This window comes from Stenella coeruleoalba (assembly GCF_951394435.1).
Source record: "Stenella coeruleoalba genome assembly, chromosome: 2".
NCBI classification, from domain to species: domain Eukaryota; kingdom Metazoa; phylum Chordata; class Mammalia; order Artiodactyla; family Delphinidae; genus Stenella; species Stenella coeruleoalba.
This window is the reverse complement of record NC_137147.1, coordinates 154,677,645-154,696,878: the sequence shown is the minus strand read 5'-3', so window position 1 is coordinate 154,696,878 and position 19,234 is coordinate 154,677,645. Positions and strand designations below refer to the sequence as shown.

The following is a 19,234-nucleotide window of genomic DNA, read 5'->3' as shown; positions in this document are numbered from 1 at the left end:
TAGAGAGAGAAAGCAGTGAGGAAGGTTCTATTTTTTTACAGTTTTATCCAATACTAGGATGTTATTCTTAATACGTCTGCTACCATATGTGGTATTTAATGTATATGGGTTTAGGCGATTCATATTTGTGAGTCTTGTGATTACAATATGATAACACTTATCTGAAGAAAAGGAAAGAATCCATCATCACATCACTTTATTTTAGAAAAAAGAATTAGAATAAGATGAAGACATTTGTTAGGAAAAACTTAAAGAGCTAAAAAAGAAAAATTTAATGTATGCCTAATACCCCATATTGGAAGGTCAGGGAGGAAATGTGTCATAGTTTAAATCAGTCAGACATTGAATTAAAAGCCCTCTCTGCTTCTTAAAGAGCAAAGCAGAAGAAGCCATATTGCTGTAAAGGAAAGTCCTTCTTAAAATAAACCATATCTGGATAACCATGGTTCTCTGCTTTGCTTTTTCAGGAACTCTATTTTGTCAGTTTCCCCAGAGGTGTAGGAACTCACAAGAGACTTGCCAGTTAGCATAACACCTATATATTAACTTATAATGAAATACAGAACTACCAAATGAATCCAGATATTCAGCTCATCCAGTCAGAACACCATCTCCCTGGACTGTGTTAGAGAATTTTTTTTTTATGTACCTTGGACATGGTCACAGATGATCTTACTTTAAAGAATTTGATGAAATTTAGGAGACAGTCTGATCAACAGTGGAAAGCATGCTAGAATTTAAGTCAGGCTACTTGTACTTCATTTCTAGATCTCCAGTTACTGGCTGTGTGACCTTGCACAGATTACTTAACTTTTCTGGGTCTTAGTTTTCTCATCTGTAGAAATGGAGGATACTAATATATTCTTTGCAGGGTTATTTAGAGGATTGGATGAGATATTATAAAGGGAGTGCTGGCACAGTTCTTGGCATGGGTTAAATATTCAATAAATATTAGTTGAACCTGAATTCTGAATTCTGTAGGAAATTGCTCTCAGCTATTATCTCCAAGAATATTTGAGAAATTGATTCCCACGAAGATGCTATAGAAAATAAGATGCAATGGCACAAAATTTAATGTTAATTGCCTTCTAAGTGTATTTGCATTTTGGAGGGTTTTTTTTTCCTTTTTTTCCTCTTTCTTTCTTTCTTTTTCCTGAAGAACTCCAAATCATCAGTGATCTTCATTGCTAGAATTAGTGGATGTTAATTGCATGAAATTCCAGGGTGTTTACCTGGGGTGCTCCCTGCTCTGAGGGGAAGAAGTAAATGCCAGGGGAGGCTTAACAATTAGTCAGCTCCCACACTGGGTGTAGCTGGAATGTGTCTCAAGCAGGCACTTCAATCCTCTATCTGGCTGTATTCTTTGAGAAGGCGTATCAAAGCTGAGCATTACCCCGGGGAATGGTTTATTCCTGAAGAGCAGGCCAGGAAAATTACCAGTGAGTGATTAAAGGAATGAATGCAAGGCCGTGGCTGTCCCCTATCCTCAGAGCCCTGGACAAAAGGCAGCCATTTCATAGGCCACCCTAGAGCTGCCATCTGAAGTATTCCCGCTGTCTTCCTCTTCGCCTTCAGAGTGCCCACCTGCCCCAGTTCCCCCCTTTAAGCAGCGCTTCTACTTTTTTCTCCCACTTACATCAGCCCAGTTCCACTGCCTGTTGTGCAGCTTGAAGCTGGAATGCAAAGATGGGATGGGGTGGAAACTGATCGCGGCGACATCACCCCTGGTTGCAAACCTAAGGAAATCACTAGGGCCACTATGCGCTTGAGGTGACATCCGCCTGATTTACGTCACTCTCGTGGTTGGCCTGTTTCCTTTTCTATCATTTTTTCACGACAAGTTTAAAGGTCTCGATGTTATGTCCTCACATTAGCAACGAAGGGTACAACACAAGTCCTGCCTTGCGTCCCTCTGGACTAAAAGTCAAAGTAAAGAGGAAATCTATACTAAGGAGCCTCTAGCTGCTGTTTATAGCTCCCAAAGGGTGCAAGGTAGATATTTCCACTAGTAAATTACGTTTTCTCAGGCTGGTGTAAGGCTTGGTATCCGCAGCCACTTCCAAAGTCCTGCACGTAGGAAAGACCAGGGTCTGCGCTGAGCCACGCCCTCCTCGCTCGAACTACAACTCCCAGGATGCCCCGCGACCAGGGAGTGCGCACGCGCATAGGCGGCGGAGTGGAACCAGGGCCGTCGAGTTGGGGGAGCTGCCGGCGGTGTTTCAGACAACTCCTTGGGAGGCGGCAGCAGGCAGACGGGCGGGTACTGGGAACTGAGCGGCAGGCCGTCCCTGTGGGTCTGTGAAGGAGGTCGGTGGCCCTAGTGGGCTCCAGTCAGGTAAGCCAAGCCCGTGCTTTCCAGGAAGTACGTCTGCGGGCGCGGGCAGGGAGTCGCACCGGCCATGGTGGCTGAGGCGGGAGAGGTTGCCTTCCAACTGCCAGGCTGTGAGCTCCTTCCCTACCAGTCCCTCTCGGGGAGCGAGGGGACGCTGGGGTCTGCTTCGGGGCTAACGGGCCGGGGTAGGAGCCGTGGGACGCGCTGGGCGTTGCCCGCGGTGGAGGCGCGCGAATCCCGAGTTGCTGATGAATCACTCGGGGGCCCGGCCTTGCCGGGTTCGGGACCGGACCCTTCCCCTCCCGGCTGGAGCCTGCGCGGGCCGCGACCGTGCGAGCTCGCGGTGCCTACCCTTTCCACCCCACCAAGGTGTAGCTCTGGGGACTAGCGTCTGAAAAGGTTTTTTTCACCAAGACTCCTTCAAAGGTTTCTGCTGGGTGAAAGTTGCAAAGAAGAAAAAGAGAAAAAAAAAAGTGGGGCACACCCTTTTCTTTTTGATTGAAATCTGGCTTGTCTTGCGTTCGCCGTTTTGATCTATCTGCTCTTAGAATAAATTCCTGGCTCCTGCGCAGCACAGCTGGATCCGGCTGTGAAGTTTGTATGTTGGTTTGTTTTGAGGACGTGACTGGGTCGTTACATTTTTGCTTACAGAAATTGGTGTGTTTCCTCTGCAAGCCCGCATTCTGATTACAAACAAATGAGAAACAGCCGCAGGGGGATTTTTGTTCTGGTTTTTGGTTTTTTTTATGTTTAGTTAAGAATCATATTTCCAACTTGCCCTTGGCTTCTCTTAAAACCAAAAGTCATCTGGTAATGAACACTGCAGTAAAACTTATCCCAGGAGGTCATACTTGAACAGGAAATAAGCCTGTGGAGATTTAAGTTAGTTAGGTGCGGTCTCCCTTGGTTTGTAACATTTTCATGCAGCTCATGTTTCTTTTTCTGAGAATTCCTTCAGATTTATTTTTCAGCAGATTAAATTGATTAATTAATTGGCCTGACCAAAAGTATATTAGGCTTAGAAAAATAGTTGTGTCCAACCTCATTTACCTTTGCCAGTCTCTTCTTCCTAGTCCTAGGCACCTTTTTACCCTATCACTTCTTTAGGAGCCCACAGTCATTTTATTAGAATACTTAGAATCACTTTTCTAACACATTCCTAGGAAAGGAACAAAAAGGGAAACAGTGAGATGCAGCATATTTTGGCTCGTTTAGCTTGCTTGCTTTTGAATCCCTCAGGATTTCTAGTTTGCTCATCTTTAAAATGAGGTTGTTTGGCCAGATGACCCCAAGATTGTCAGCCCTAGGTATCTGATTGTAAAAATTCATTTATTTTATTCAGTCAGGAAACACTGGCCACACCTGTCATTCCAAGCCCAGTGCTAGGCATGAAGGAACAAAACTGAGTTCTTGAGGATGTCGCTGACCTAATGCTCAATTTCTTTTAATCATGTTGTTATGACTAGTTACAAAGTTTTGTGGCATACCTTCCAGGCCAGATTACTCTCTAATTAATAACTTAACCTAAAGTTAAATACATACAGATCAAATCCAATTACAATGATCAGTTTCCTCTAATCAGAGATTTTTCAATTGTTAGCTACTGGTCCATTTAAATAAAACACACGTTCAGTACAACAGAAAGGACTTGAAAGGTGTAGGTGGAGCTTCTCAAACTTTAACAGCCATAAATCACCCAGAAACTTGTAGGTTTGAAGTGGGGGCTTGGAATCTGCTGGTCAGAAAGGGAATACTGTAGTTGCAGTGCGAGGCCACACTTTGAATATCAAGGGTTGGGAGATATTTTAAGGTGTTTATAATGACAGTTTAAAGACCAGTGTTGATAAATGCTGGAGAGGGTGTGGAGAAAAGGGAACACTCTTGCACTGTTGGTGGGAATGTAAACCGATACAGCCACTATGGAGAGCAGTAGGGAGGTTCCTTAAAAAACTAAAAATAGAACTACCATATGGCCCAGCAATCCCACTACTGGGCATATACCCTGAGAAAACCATAATTCAAAAAGCATGTACCACAGTGTTCACTGCAGCTCTATTTACAATAGCCAGGACATGGAAGCAACCCAGGTGTCCATCGACAGATGAATGGATAAAGAAGATGTGGCATATATATACAATGGAATATTACTCAGCCATAAAAAGAAACAAAACTGAGTTATTTGTAGTGAGGTGGATGGACCTAGAGGCTGTCATACAGAGTGAAGTAAGTCAGAAAGAGAAAAACAAATACCATATGGCAACACATATATATGGAATCTAAAAAAAAAAAAAAAGGTTCTGAAAAACCTACAGGCAGGACAGGAATAAAGATGCAGACATAGAGAATGGACTTGAGGACCTGGAGAGGGGGAAGGGTAAGGTGGGACGAAGTGAGAGAGTGACATGGACATATATACACTACCAAACGTAAAATAGATAGCAAGTGGGAAGAAGCCGCATAGCACAGGGAGATCAGCTAGGTGCTTTGTGACCACCTAGAGGGGTGGGATAGGGAGGGTGGGAGGGAGATGCAAGAGGGAGGAGATATGGGGATGTATGTATATGTATAGCTGATTCACTTTGTTATACAGCAGAAACTAACACACCATTGTAAAGCAATTATACCCCAATGAAGATGTTAAAACACACACAAAAAAGACTAGTGTTGATAGCTGTGATATGAGGTGCATAGCAATGGCTTTTTCCAACTCTCAATTTAAAAAAAGTAATCCTACTCTAACAAAAAGAATTTCCTTCACAAGTTTTCTTTTTTCTCTTCTTTTGCTCCTTCCCTTCTCCTTTCTCTTTGATGTATCCTCTCAGCTTTTTTTTTCCCTCTCCTCCTCTTCCACCCTCAACTGTTTTCATTTACGTTAATTCAGTAATTCAACTTGTGTTTTGCCCCATCCTGTTCAAGGTATTGTCTTAGGCTCATGGTGAATACAGACATAGAAGACATGTTTTTTGTCTGGGAGCCTACTCCCTCTGAGATTAGGCATGTGTACTTGTTTATAGTTCAGAGCACTGTAAGAGTTGTCTGTAGGGAATAAAGTCTTGCGGTAGGAGTTCAAACGGAGAGATCTTCTGCAGTTTTCGGGGTAGGAAACAAGTGAAGTCATCTTTTTCCCACTCATTGGTCATCTGTTTTCCCCCAGGCTGTACTCTCTGTACTGTTTGAGTGTGTTTATGACATATCTACATAGAATATAGTACAATTTCATAAATTAATTTATTTGGAACTTTGAGTGAGCTGGCTATATGAAAATCAGTTAGGTCTGAGCAGTATTCTAGGGAGGATGAGAGGTGGTGAAGATGAAAATAAACCTGGATAGAGGCACAGAGGAGGACTCAGTAAAACAATAGAAAGGATCTCGGTGGTTTTCAGGTGTCTGTCTGACGTACAGTGCTCTTGTTATTTAGGATGCATTATCTTTTAAAGTTCAAATTAGCTAGAAAATTATGCCAGCTTTTCAATTGTTCTTTTTCCATCCAGAGGTCTTTATTTATTTTTTTTAACATCTTCATTGGAGTATAATTGCTTTACAATGGTGTGTTAGTTTCTGCTGTATAACAAAGTGAATCAGCTATACATATACATATATCCCCATATCTCCTCCCTCTTGCGTCTCCCTCCCACCCTCCCTATCCCACCCCTCTAGGTGGTCACAAAGCACCAAGCTGATCTCCCTGTGCTATGCAGCTGCTTCCCACTAGCTACCTGTTTTACATTTGGTAGTGTATATATGTCCATGCCACTCTCTCACTTCGTCCTAGCTTACCCTTCCCCCTCCCCATGTCCTCAGGTCCATTCTCTACATCTGCGTCTTTATTCTGGTCCTGCCCTTAGGTTCTTCAGAATCATTCTTTTTTTTTTTAGATTCCATATATATGTGTTAGCATACCGTATTTGTTTTTCTCTTTCTGACTTACTTCACTCTGTATGACAGTCTCTACGTCCATCCACCTCACTACAAATAACTCAATTTCATTTCTTTTTATGGCTGAGTAATATTCCATTGTATATACATGCCGCATCTTCTTTATCCATTCATCTGTTGATGGACACCTGGGTTGCTTCCATGTCCTGGCTATTGTAAATAGAGCTGCAGTGAACATTGTGGTACATGCTTCTTTTTGAATTATGGTTTTCTCAGGGTATATGCCCAGTAGTGGGATTGCTGCGTCATATGATAGTTCTATTTTTAGTTTTTTAAGGATCCTCCATACTGTTCTCCATAGTGGCTGTATCAATTTACATTCCCACCGACAGTGCAAGAGGATTCCCTTTTCTCTACACCCCCTCCAGCATTTATAGTTTGTAGATTTTTTGATGATGGCCATTCTGACTGGTGTGAGGTGATACCTCATTGTGGTTTTGATTTGCATTTCTCTAATGATTAGTGATGTTGAGCATCCTTTCACGTGTTTGTTGGCAATCTGTATATCTTTGGAGAAATGTCTGTTTAGGTCTTCTGCCTATTTTTGGATTGGGTTGTTAGTTTTTTTGATATTGAGCTGCATGAGCTGCTTGTAAATTTTAGAGATTAATCCTTTGTCAGTTGCTTCATTTGCAAATATTTTCTCCCACTCTGAGGGTTGTCTTTTGGTCTCGTTTGTGGTTTCCTTTGCTAACGAAAGCTTTGAAGTTTCATTAGGTCCCATTTGTTTATTTTTGTTTTTATTGCTATTTCTCTAGGAGGTGGGTCAAAAAGCATCTTGCTGTGATTTATGTCATAGAGTATTCTGCCTATGTGTTCCTCTAAGAGTTTGATAGTGTCTGGCCTTACATTTAGGTCTTTAATCCATTTTGAGTTTATTTTTGTTTATGGTGTTAGGGAGTGTTCTAATTTCATTCTTTTACATGGAGCTGTCCAGTTTTCACAGCACCACTTATTAAAGAGGCTGTCTTTTCTCCATTGTATATCCTTGCCTCCTTTGTCATAGATTAGTTGACCATAGGTTCATGGGTTTATCTCTGGGCTTTCTGTCCTGTTCCATTGATCTATATTTCTGTTTTTGTGCAGTACCCAACTGTCTTGATTACTGTAGCTTTGTAGTATAGTCTGAAGCCAGGGAGTCTGATTCCTCCAGCTCCGTTTTTTTCCCTCAAGACTGCTTTGGCTATTCGGGGTCTTTTGTGTCTACATACAAATTTTAAGATTTTTTTGTTCTAGTTCTGTAAAAAATGCCATTGGTAATTTGATAGGGATTGCATTGAATCTGTAGATAGCTTTGGGTAGTATAGTCATTTTCACAGTATTGATTATTCCAGTCCAAGAACATGGTATATCTTCTTCATCTGTTTGTGTCATCTTTGATTTCTTTCATCAGTGTCTTATAGTTTTCTGAGTACAGGTCTTTTACCTCCTTAGATAGGTTCATTCCTAGGTATTTTATTCTTTTTGTTGCAGTGGTGAATGGAATTGTTTCCTTAATTTCTCTTTCAGATCTTTCATTGTTAGTGTATAGGAATGCAAGAGATTTCTGTGCATTAATTTTGTATTCTGCAACTTTACCAAATTCATTGATTAGCTCTAGTAGTTTTCTGGTGGCATCTTTAGGATTCTCTGTGTATAGTATCATGTCATCTGCAAACAGTGACAGTTTTACTGCTTCTTTTCCAATTTCTATTCCTTTAATTTCTTTTTTTCTCTGATTGCCGTGGCTAGGACTTCCAAAACTATGTTGAATAATAGTGGTGAGAGTGGACATCCTTGTCTCGTTCCTGATCTTAGAGGAAATGCTTTCAGTTTTTCACCATTGAGAACTGATGTTTGCTCTGGGTTTGTCGTATATGGCCTTTATTATGTTGAGGTAGGTTCCCTCTATGCCCACTTTCTAGAGAGTTTTTATCATAAATGGGTGTTGAATTTTGTCAAAAGCTTTTTCTGCATCTATTGAGATGATCATATGGTTTTTATTCTTCAGTTTGTTAATATGGTTTATCACATTGGTTGATTTGCGTATATTGAAGAATACTTGCATCCCTGGGATAAATCCCACCTGATCATGGTGTATGATCCTTTTAATGTGTTGTTGGATTCTGTTTGCTAGTATTTTGTTGAGGATTTTTGCATCTATATTCATCAGTGATATTGGTCTGTAATTTTCTTTTTTTGTAATATCTTTGTCTGCTTTTGGTATCAGGGTGATGGTGGTCTCATAGAATGAGTTTGGGAGTGTTCCTCTGCAGTTTTTTGGAAGAGTTTGAGAAGGATGGGTTTTGGCTCTTCTCTAAATGTTTGATGGAATTCATCTGTGAAGCCATCTGGTCCTGGACTTTCATTTGTTGGAAGGTTTTTAATCACAGTTTCAATTTCATTACTTGTGATTGGTCTGTTGATATTTTCTATTTCTTCCTGGTTCAGTCTTGGAAGGTTATACCTTTCTAAGTATTTGTACATTTCTTCCAGGTTGTCCATTTTATTGGCATAGAGTTGCTTGTAGTAGTCTCTTATGATGCTTTGTATTTCTGTAGTGTCTGTTGTAACTTCTCCTTTTTCATTTCTAATTTTATTGATTTCAGTCCTCTCCCTCTTTTTCTTGATGAGTCTGGCTAATGGTTTATTAATTTTATCTTCTCAAAGAACCAGCTTTTAGTTTTATTGATCTGTGCCATTGTTTTCTTTGTTTCTATTTCATTTATTTCTGCTTTGATTTTTATGATTTCTTTCTTTCTACTAAGTTTGGATTTTATTTGTTCTTCTTTCTCTAGTTCCTTTAGTTGTAAGGTTAGATTGTTTATTTGAGATTTTTCTTGTTTCTTGAGATAGGATTTTATTGCTCTGAATTTATTGCCCTGTTAGAACTGCTTTTGCTGCATCCCATAGGTTTTGGATCGTTGTGTTTTTGTTGTAATTTGATTCTAGGTATTTTATGATTTCCTCTTTGATTTCTTCAGCAATCTCTTGGTTATTAAGTAACATATTGTTTAGCTTCCATGTGTTTGTGTTTTTTACGTTTTTCTCCCTGTAACTGATTTCTAATCTCATAATGTTGTGGTCAGAAAAGATGCTTGATACGATTTCAATTTTCTTAAATTTACTGAGGCTTGATTTGTGACCCAGGATGTGATCTATCCTGGAGAATGTTCTGTGTGCACTTGAGAAGAAAGTGTAATCTACTCTTTTTGGATGGAATGTCCTATAAATATCAATTAAATCTATCTGGTCTGTTGTGTCATTTAAAGCTTCTGTTTCCTTATTAATTTTCTGTTGGATGATCTGTCTGTTGGTGTAAATGAGTTGTTAAAGTCCCCCACTATTATTGCATTACTGTTGATTTCCTCTTCTATATCTGTTAGCAGTTGCCTTATGTATTGGGGTGCTCCTATGTTGGGTGCATATATATTTATAATTGTTATGTCTTCTTCTTGGATTGATCTCTTGATCATTATGTAGTGTCCTTCCTTGTTTCTCGTAACAGTCTTTATTTTAAAAGTCTACTTTATCTAATATGAGTATTGCTACTGCAGCTTTCTTTTGATTTCCATTTGCATGGAATATCTTTTTCCATCCCCTCAGTTTCAGTCTGTATGTGTCCCTAGGTCTGAAGTGGGTCTCTGGTAGACAGCATATATATGGGTCTTGTTTTTTTATCCATTCAGTGAGCCTGTGTCTTTTGGTTGGAGCATTTAATCCATTCACATTTAAGGTAATTATTGATATGTATGTTTCTATTCCCATTTTCTTAATTGTTTTGGTTTTGTTGTTGTAGGTCTTTTCCTTCCCTTGTGTTTCTTGCCTAGAGAAGTTCCTTTAGCATCTGTTTTAAAGCTGGTTTGGTGGTGCTGAATTCTCTTAGCTTTTGCTTGTTTGTAAAGGTTTTAATTTCTCTGTTGAATCTGAATGAGATCCTTGCTGGGTAGAGTAATCTTGGTTGTAGCTTTTTCCCTTTCATCACTTTAAATATGTCCTACCAGTCCCTTTTGGCTTGCAGAGTTTCTGCTGAACGATCAGCTGTTAACCTTATGGGGATTCCCTTGTATGTTATTTGTTGTTTTTCCATTGCTGCTTTTAATATTTTTTCTTTGTTTTTAATTTTTGATAGTTTGATTAATATGTGTCTTGGTGTGTTTCTCCTTGGATTTATCCCATATGGGACTGTCTGTGCTTCCTGGACTTGATTGACTATTTCCTTTCCCTTATTAGGGAAGTTTTCAACTATAATCTTTTCAAATATTTTCTCAGTCCCTCTCTTTTTCTCTTCTTCTTCTATAATTCGAATTCGACCCCTATAATTGGAATGTTGGTGTGTTTAATGTTGTCCCAGAGGTCTCTGAGACTGTCCTGAATTCTCTTCATTCTTTTTTCTGTATTCTGCTCTGCAGTAGTTATTTCCACTATTTTATCTTCCAGGTCACTTCTCCGTTCTTCTGCCTCAGTTATTCTGCTATTGATTCCTTCTAGAGAATTTTAAAATTTCATTTATTGTGGTGTTCATCATTGTTTGTTTGCTCTTTATTTCTTCTAGGTCCTTGTTAAATGTTTCTTGTATCTTCTCCATTCTATTTCCAAGATTTTGGATCATCTTTACTATCGTTACTCTGAATTCTTGTCTTGAACTCGCCTCTCCCACCTCAGAGGCACAGGCCTGACAGCCAGCTGGAGCACCAAGACCCTATCAGCCACATGGACAGATATGTGGGGAGTTTCTTGCCTTTTGGGAAGTCTGAGGTCTTCTGCCAGCATTCAGTAGGTTTTCTGTAGGAGTTGTTCCACATATAGATGTATTTCTGATGTATTTGTGGGGAGGAAGATGATCTCCATGTCTTACTCCTCCGCCATCTTGAAGGTCTCCCCTTCAGTTGTTCTTAAATTTAAATATATATGACTCTGTCTTGATAAAAATAGTTGAGAGCCTTTTTCTTTAGGCTGTGATAGTGGTCAAAGCACTGTTGTCCTTCCTTGCTGACATTCGATTTACATGCCTTACTCTTTCTCAGTCATTTTTATATCTGACCCTCTAAAATGACAACTATAAAATCATTGGGAGGAAAATGGTAAAGAAAACAGAAAATTCTACTGAACTTCTCATAGTCCATTAGGTATGTATTGAAATTGTGAAGAATCAAACTTGATTTGCCATTTATGAAAAATTAAACCTGAACAGATACAATTATATCTATGTACCTATGTACATCTGTAATCCATTAGGTGATTTGCAATAATGAAGGAATAGAGATGTCAGTAATCCAAAGTGTAAAGTAATTGAACATGTGGAGGGTGGTATTCTAGAATTTCATTTGAAACAAAATCATTATATCTTGAAGCAGGGTGCTACTTTGTATTGTTTTACTGAGGTGTAATTAACATTCAGTAAAATGCACATATCATGTGTCCAGTTCAAGGAGTTCTGCCAATTTTATACACTGTAACTTCTACCAAAAGAGATAGAAAATATTTTTATCACCATAGAAACTACCCTCATGCCTCTTTCCAGCCATTTTCCTCACCCACCCTCCGAAAGGTTACCACTTTCTTACTCTGTATTTCTGACACCATAGGTTTGTTTTGCTTAGTCTTGGACTTGACATAAATAGAGTCATACAGTAGTATGTGCTTTTTTGTGTCTGACTCTTTCCTGTAACATGATGTTTCTGAGATTTATCTGTGTTGTGTGTATCAGTGGTTTGTTCTCTTTTATTGATGAATAGTATTCCATTGTATGAATATACCACAATTTGTTTATCTTATTCTTTTAAAAAAATTATTTATTTATTATTTGTTTTTGGCTGCGTTAGGTGTTTGTTGCTGTGTGCAGGCTTTCTCTAGTTGTGGTGAGCGGGGGATTCTCTTCGTTGTGGTGCGCAGCCTTCTCGTTGCGGTGGCTTCTCTTATTGCAGAGCACGGGCTTTAGGCACGCGGGCTTCAGTAGTTGTGCCTCCTGGCTCTATAGTGCAGGCTCAGCAGCCGTGGCGCATGGGTTTAGTTGCTCCGCGGCATGTGGGATCTTCCCGGACCAGGGCTCAAACCTGTGTCCCCCACATTGGCAGGCGGATTCTTAACCACTCCACTCTTAGGGAAACCCTACACAATTTTTAAAAAAAATTGTTTATTTGGCCACACCAGGTGTTAGTTGCGGTACGCGGGATCTTCGTTGCCACGTGCAGGATCTTTTGGTTGTGGCATGCAGGATCTTTAGTTGCTGCACGTGAACTCTTAGTTGCTGCAAGTGGAATCTAGTTCCCTGACCAGGGATTGTACCAGGCCCCCTGCATTGGGAGCACAGAGTCTTAGCCCCTGGGCCACTAGGGAAGTCCCCAAATTTTAATTTTTAATGTTGCCAAATTTTAGTGCTGTCAGCCTTTTTTATTTTAGCCATACTAGAGGATGTAAAATGGTACCTCATTCTGGTTTTAAGTTGCATTTTCCTGACGATTAAGGATGTTGAATGCTTTATCATGTGCTAATTAGCTATACTTTATTTTCTTTTGTGAAGCATCTGTTCAAGTCTTTTGCCTGTTTTTTCATTGGGTGGTTCATCTTTTTATTGTTGTTTGCAGGAGTTCTTTATATATTCTGAGTACAGGTCTTTTGTCTGGTACGTGTGTTGGAGATTTTTTTTAACCTAGGCTTTGGCTTTTCTATTTGTTTTCTTAATGATATGATGAGCAGAAATTTTTTATGGAGTCATTTTATTAACTTTTAATTTTATGGTTAGTGTTTTTTTATGCCAATCCCCAGGGTTGCAAAGCTTTCTTTAAAAAAAGCTTTTCTTGGGCTTCCCTGGTGGCACAGTGGTTGAGAGTCCACCTGCCGATGCAGTGGACATGGGTTCGTGCCCTGGTCTGGGAAGGTCCCACATGCCGTGGAGCGGCTGGGCCGTGAGCCATGGCCACTGAGCCTGCGCGTCCGGAGCCTGTGCTCCTCAACGGGAGAGGCCACAATAGTGAGAGGCCCGCGTACCGCAAAAAAAAAAAAGCTTTTCTTCTTTAAAGCTTTCTTTTTCTAGGTTTTAGATCTTTGTTCCATCTCAGATTAATTTTTGTGTTATGATGGGAGGTAGGGGTTTAGGTTTATTTTCCTTTCATACAGATATCCAGTCGTTGCAGCAACATAGGTTAAAAAATCTTTGCCATTAGATTGACTTGGCAACTTAATTGAAAATAAGATGAGCTACTGTGTAATTTAGTTTTGCTTATATTGTCAATTTCTTAAGAAGGGTCCTGTATCTTTAAAACAAACAAAGCAACAACTTTTATGCACCTCTTCCATACTGCAGCTAGACTGAGATTGATCTAGGGCTAGTTACCATGTATTTCCTGATGGAGGTGCTAATAATGAATTTGAATTTTATTTTATTTATTTTTTGGCCACCCCACGGGGCATGTGGGATGTTAATTCCCGATCCCTGCGCCCCCTGCAGTGGAAGCACAGAGTCTTAACCACTGGACCTCCAGGGAAGTCTCTAAGTTTTAATTTTAAATGGCTTTTCTGTTGGTTGAGTTAATGGAGCCGATCTCATTTCAGTAGAAGTTGCACCCTGAGCAAGCTACAGAGAGCTTAATATTTTCCTGTTTATTGACTTGGTCAAAATAGATGTAAACATATATATACATATAAAATCCATGCATTTTAGTTTTCATCTTTCTACTGCACTACTCCAGTCCAATCTTTTTTTTTTTTTTTTGCGGTACGCGGGCCTCTCACTGTTGTGGCCTCTCCCGTTGCGGAGCACAAGCTCTGGACGTGCAGGCTCAGCGGCCATGGCTCACGGGCCCAGCTGCTCCGCGGCATGTGGGATCTTCCCGGACCGGGGCACGAACCCGTGTCCCCTGCATTGGCAGGCGGACTCTCAACCACTGCGCCACCAGGGAAGCCCCAGTCCAATCCTTTTTGACACAGTTCCTGAATTTGTCTTGGAACAGTTTCTAAGGAGACAGGTTGGTTCTTTTTTCTTCCAGATTTTATTGACTGATAACACAATACAATGATAACATTTTTAAAAGAACGTCAGCTTAACCATGTTACTCTAATGTAACTGTTTCATTTTTCCTCATTTCCTTCCAGGCTTTGTTCATCCACATACCTATTTCTGTATGGTTGAAATCATAGTGTACATGTGCTTTTCTGTGATAACCAGTGGACATCGTGTTCTGTATGTGGGTCACCCTTGTTAGTAAAGATAAATAAAGCTGGAGATGGAGATGAGACCACTAGGGGACTTAGCAGTGGGAAATCTTGAATCCAAAGCTTAATTAAAACTGAAGTCGAACAAAGTTAAGATTTTCAAAGACAGGGTTACCCTTCCATGGAAATGCGGGACAACTTTGGTTTCCTTATTCTCTCTCTCTCTCTTTTTTTAATGTATAACAGCTTTATTGAAATATAATTCACATATACAATTCACCCATTTACAGCGTACAAGAAAATGGATTTCAGTATATTCACAGAGTTGTGCAACCATCACCACAGTTCATTTTGGAACATTTTCATCACACCAAAAAGAAACCCCTGGGACTTCCCTGACAGTCCAGTGGTTAAGACTCCACGCTCCCAATGTAGGGGGAGTGGGTTTGATCCCTGGTCGGGGAACTAAGATCCTACATGCCACGTGCCATGGCCAAATAAATAAATATCAATAAATTAAAAGAAAAGAAAAGACCCCCCTTGACCATTAACAGTCACTACCTACTTCCTCCCAACACCCCTAGCCATAGGCAACCATTCTGCTTTTTGTCTCTATGAATTAGCCTCTTCTGGACATTTCATATAAATGGAATCATACAATATATAGTCTTTTGTGACGGGCCTCTTTCACCATTATACTCTTATAGTTTGCTCTGAGAATCATATTACAAGGTAGGTTCCTCCACAGATGTGCACACTTTTTGACCTGTAGAGAGATACACTCCCTTTGGTACATATGCTCAAACACTTACACCTACTCACTAAGGGAGGAACACAAACACACCAAGACGAACTTACAAACTAAGGTAATTCATACATGGAGATAACCCTTTACAAATAAACAGTTTCATATCTGGGCATATCTAAGCACTAATATCACTACACGTACGCACATGTGAACACAACTCCTGAAGCATATGTGAGAAAATGGGTGAGAATATGATAAACTGGGAGGAAAAGAGGCCTGAGTGGACAAGAGTGAATGAGAGTGTGATGGCAAGTTGTGTTTATTTCAAAGTGTATTCTCCTGGTGTTTAAAACACTTTCTAGAGCTCTTCATCTTTTAAACCAGTACCAATTGTCTGATATGTTTGTATTATTTAATACGTGTATAGACTTGTAGGAAAGATTGTTGTAATTAGCTTATTATATAGCAGTCCTTTTGAGCAGGATGTTATTAACTGTAAAGTAGGGGATTTGCACATGGAAAAGTATAACCAACAAAATATTTTAGTTCCCTGGGTGTGGTGTTATCATTTTAATGAGGAGTTGTTAAGGAATATTTCCTTGATATGCATACCAGTGAAAAGAGGATACACTGTAATGTATACAAACGTATACATTATAAGTCTAACATCTTCAGGCAACCCGTACCCTGGAGCAAGCGTGGCAAGATTTGATATAACCCCAGGATTTATTTTTGTTTGTGGTGGGCGATTATTAACCCAAGTTAGTATTCTTAAAGAATTCTTCCTTTTTTTTCTTTCTTTTGTCTTTAATGGCCACTGGGATGCTTGCTTGGCTTGAGGGTGGGATTAGAGGGGTGGGGAGATGGGGAAGAAAGTTTAATTTGATTGGGAAATGTCAATAAATGATTATTTAAAAGTCAGCCCCCCCACTTTTTTTCCACTCCTTTGTCCCAAAGATCTACAGTTTCTTAGAGAAAATCACAGAACCATACACAGAAATGGACCTCGACAGATTTGCACATTTTTATCTCTGCAAAGCCTTCTGTGCAGCTCGGCCCTTCTGTCAGCTATCAGCACACCCTCTACAGCTGCTTTTTCTTTGCCACTTTTCTGGAGCCCCCATTACTCCTCGTCAAATGATCTCACTTCGTACTCTCCTAAGATATCAGACGACATCGCAAGTGAACTGCTGGATATAGTTTGCTCCCCACCAGAGGACAGCCCTTGTCACTGCATTCAGCTTCTTAGCCTTCCCATCTGACATATTCTCTTTTCTATCTTTTCCCACTGCCAGATAGGAATTCTGGCTTATAACTCCTTTTGAATGGGATACCAGGGGAGCCTCTGCAAAGAAATGTTCTATCTGGTCCCTGAAAGATGTGAAAGGATTTGAACATGAGAAAAGGTAGAAAAGGATATTTCACGTGTAACGAACAGTGTAGTCTGAGGGCTGGAGGCAGAAGAGCAGGGAACTGTATTTACTTCTTTGGCTATGATCCAGGGTGTGTGAAGGTCATGCCTTCCCCTTTACTTGACTTTTCTTCCTCTTTTCCCTGGCTCCCTTCCCATTCTCCTTCCACCCCTTTTTAGCATGTCCTTTGATGTCTTTGCTTAGATATTGCTCCTCCCCACTTCTCTCTGGCTAAATCTATCCTTCTCTGACCACCCATAGTGATCTCTGAACTTCTGTATCACTAGTTGCCAGTCCCATTCTTTTGTCAGTTAAATATGTATTGCCTTGATTTAAAAAGGAAAAAAAAAAAGCTTTATGTGCATGTCTCATTTTCCCAAATAGAGTTTATTAATCAAGGTTCTTAGGTCTCAGGGAACACCACCCATTTAAGCTAGGCTACTAGAAGATATGGCAGCAGGGCTGGGAGTTGTAGTGGGTTTTTACCCTGTTAAGGCAGCTGTGCTCCTTAAAATGAACTACAGCTGGAACCCAGAGCAGACACTTGGAAAGTCCCTGTCCTTTCTCCCTCTGCCTGCAGTTTTGCATGGACTGTCTTTGGCTTCTTTCTGTGCCTCTGCTTCATTCCAGAACAGTAATTTGGATTTTTTTAAATACTGTGCATAACACTATTATCTATCTTGATTACTGAGTTTCTTGGCATCCTGTTAAATCTTGCACCTGAGGCAAATGCCCCAGCGCTGCTCCATTCTCTCCTTTATAGACTGGCTTTCTCTACTCTCTCTTGCTTTCTTTCTCTCTCCTGCTTTCACCTTAGGTTCAGCTTAAATGTGACTTTATCTTGCTGTGATGCTGCCTCCAGACTGGATGATATATGATCTCTCGGCTTAGGTTTTGTTTCTCAGCTTTCCAAATTCCTGGGGAAGAACTGGATTTGATGTATCTTGCTTGGGCTAGGGGTACTGCCTGTACTGAATATCTGTGAGGGAGGGGCATTGTTATGGTTGTGTACTTCACAGGGCCTGGGGTAAGGGTCCCAGAGAAGGCGGTTTAGGGTTGGTCATCCCCAAACATGCTTACTTTAGTACCAGAGGTGAGAGGGAAGTGACCATGTCATTGTTTTTGTATCTGCACTGCATCTGGCAGATTAACAGCTGAAACGTGGGTGTGCTTCTTTAGTACTTGTTTATTGCTATGACTCCCTGACCATTTGGATTACCTTTTGGGCATAACAGGCTAATCAGAGAAATATTTTTAAAATAAATTTATTTATTTATTTAGGCTGCATTGGGTCTTTGTTGCTGCATGTGGGCTTTCTCTAGTTGCGGCGAGCGGGGGCTACTCTTCGTTGTGGTGCATGGGCTTCTCATTGCGGTGGCTTCTCTTGTTGCGGAACCTGGGCTTTAGGCATGCAGGCTTCAGTACCTGTGGTGCGCGGGCTCAGTAGTTGTGGCGCACAGGCTTAGTTCTGCGGCAAGTGGGATCTTCCCGGACCAGGGATTGAACCCTTGTCCCCTGCATTGGCAGGCAGATTCTTAACCACTGGGCCACCAGGGAAGTCCCAGAGATTTTTTTTTTTTTTCGGTACGCGGGCCTCTCACTGTTGTGGCCTCTCCCGTTGCAGAGCAACAGGCTCCAGACGTGCAGGCCCAGCGGCCATGGCTCACGGGCCCAGCCGCTCCGTGGCATGTGGGATCTTCCCAGACCGGGGCACGAACCCGTGTCCCCTGCATCGGCAGGCGGACTCTCAACCACTGCACCACCAGGGAAGCCCCCAGAGATATTTTTAATATTAAAAATATTACCAAAATTTGTTTTATCATCATTTGAAAGATTTCTAATTTTAGAGCAAATTAACTATTTTTTTAAACATTTTTGAAATTTATTTTCTAGTTCAGAAAGAATAGAGGAGTAGAATATTGATAATCAGGGCTTCCCTGGTGGCGTGGTGGTTGAGAGTCCGCCTGCCGATGCAGGGGACAAGGGTTTGTGCCCCGGTCTGGGAAGATCCCACATGCCGCGGAGCGGCTGGGCCCGTGAGCCATGGCCGCTGGGCCTTCGCGTCCAGAGCCTGTGCTCCGCAACGGGAGAGGCCACAACAGTGAGAGAACCGCGTACTGCAAAAAAAAAAAAAAAAAAAGAATATTGATAATCAACTAAATAAAAAGTGATAAGTCTTTACGGACTCTGCCCCCCAGTCCTATTAGGATATGGTAAAATCAGGTACTCCCATCATTGATCTCAAATCTTATTGAGTCCCACCCCCTTATTATTTTGTTATATACTTAGTATCTGCTATGTTGCAGGTACTATGTTGGGCTGATAATATAAAAATAAGTGCCTGGGGACTTCCCTGGTGGCACAGTGGATAAGACTCCATGCTCCCAATGCAGGGTCCCTGGGTTTGATCCCTGGTCAGGGAGCTAGATCCCACATGCATGCCACAACGAAGAGTTCGCATGCCACAACTAAGGAGCCCATGAGCTGCAACTAAGGAGCCCGCCTGCCTCAACTAAGACCTGGTGCAACCAAATAAATAAATAAATAAATACTAAAAAAAATAAAATAAAATAAATAAGTTCCTGTCCTTAAAGGACTCACAGTCTATGAAGAAGATACGTATTAAGCAACTGATTATGATGAGATAAATGTTGATAGAAGTGTAGGCAAAG

The 19,234-nt window shown here is 40.8% G+C and overlaps 1 protein-coding gene across 1 annotated transcript in view; it reads left to right on the top strand.

Moving 5' to 3' along the window:
- The first annotated feature begins 2,172 nt into the window (after positions 1-2,172).
- TMOD3 (tropomodulin 3) overlaps positions 2,173-19,234 on the top strand; it is an 84,888-nt gene continuing 67,826 nt past the window's right edge. Inside the window, exon 1 of the mRNA XM_079913750.1 lies at positions 2,173-2,335. The gene's annotated coding sequence lies outside the window, so the exon portion shown is untranslated. The remainder of the gene's footprint in view (positions 2,336-19,234) is intronic.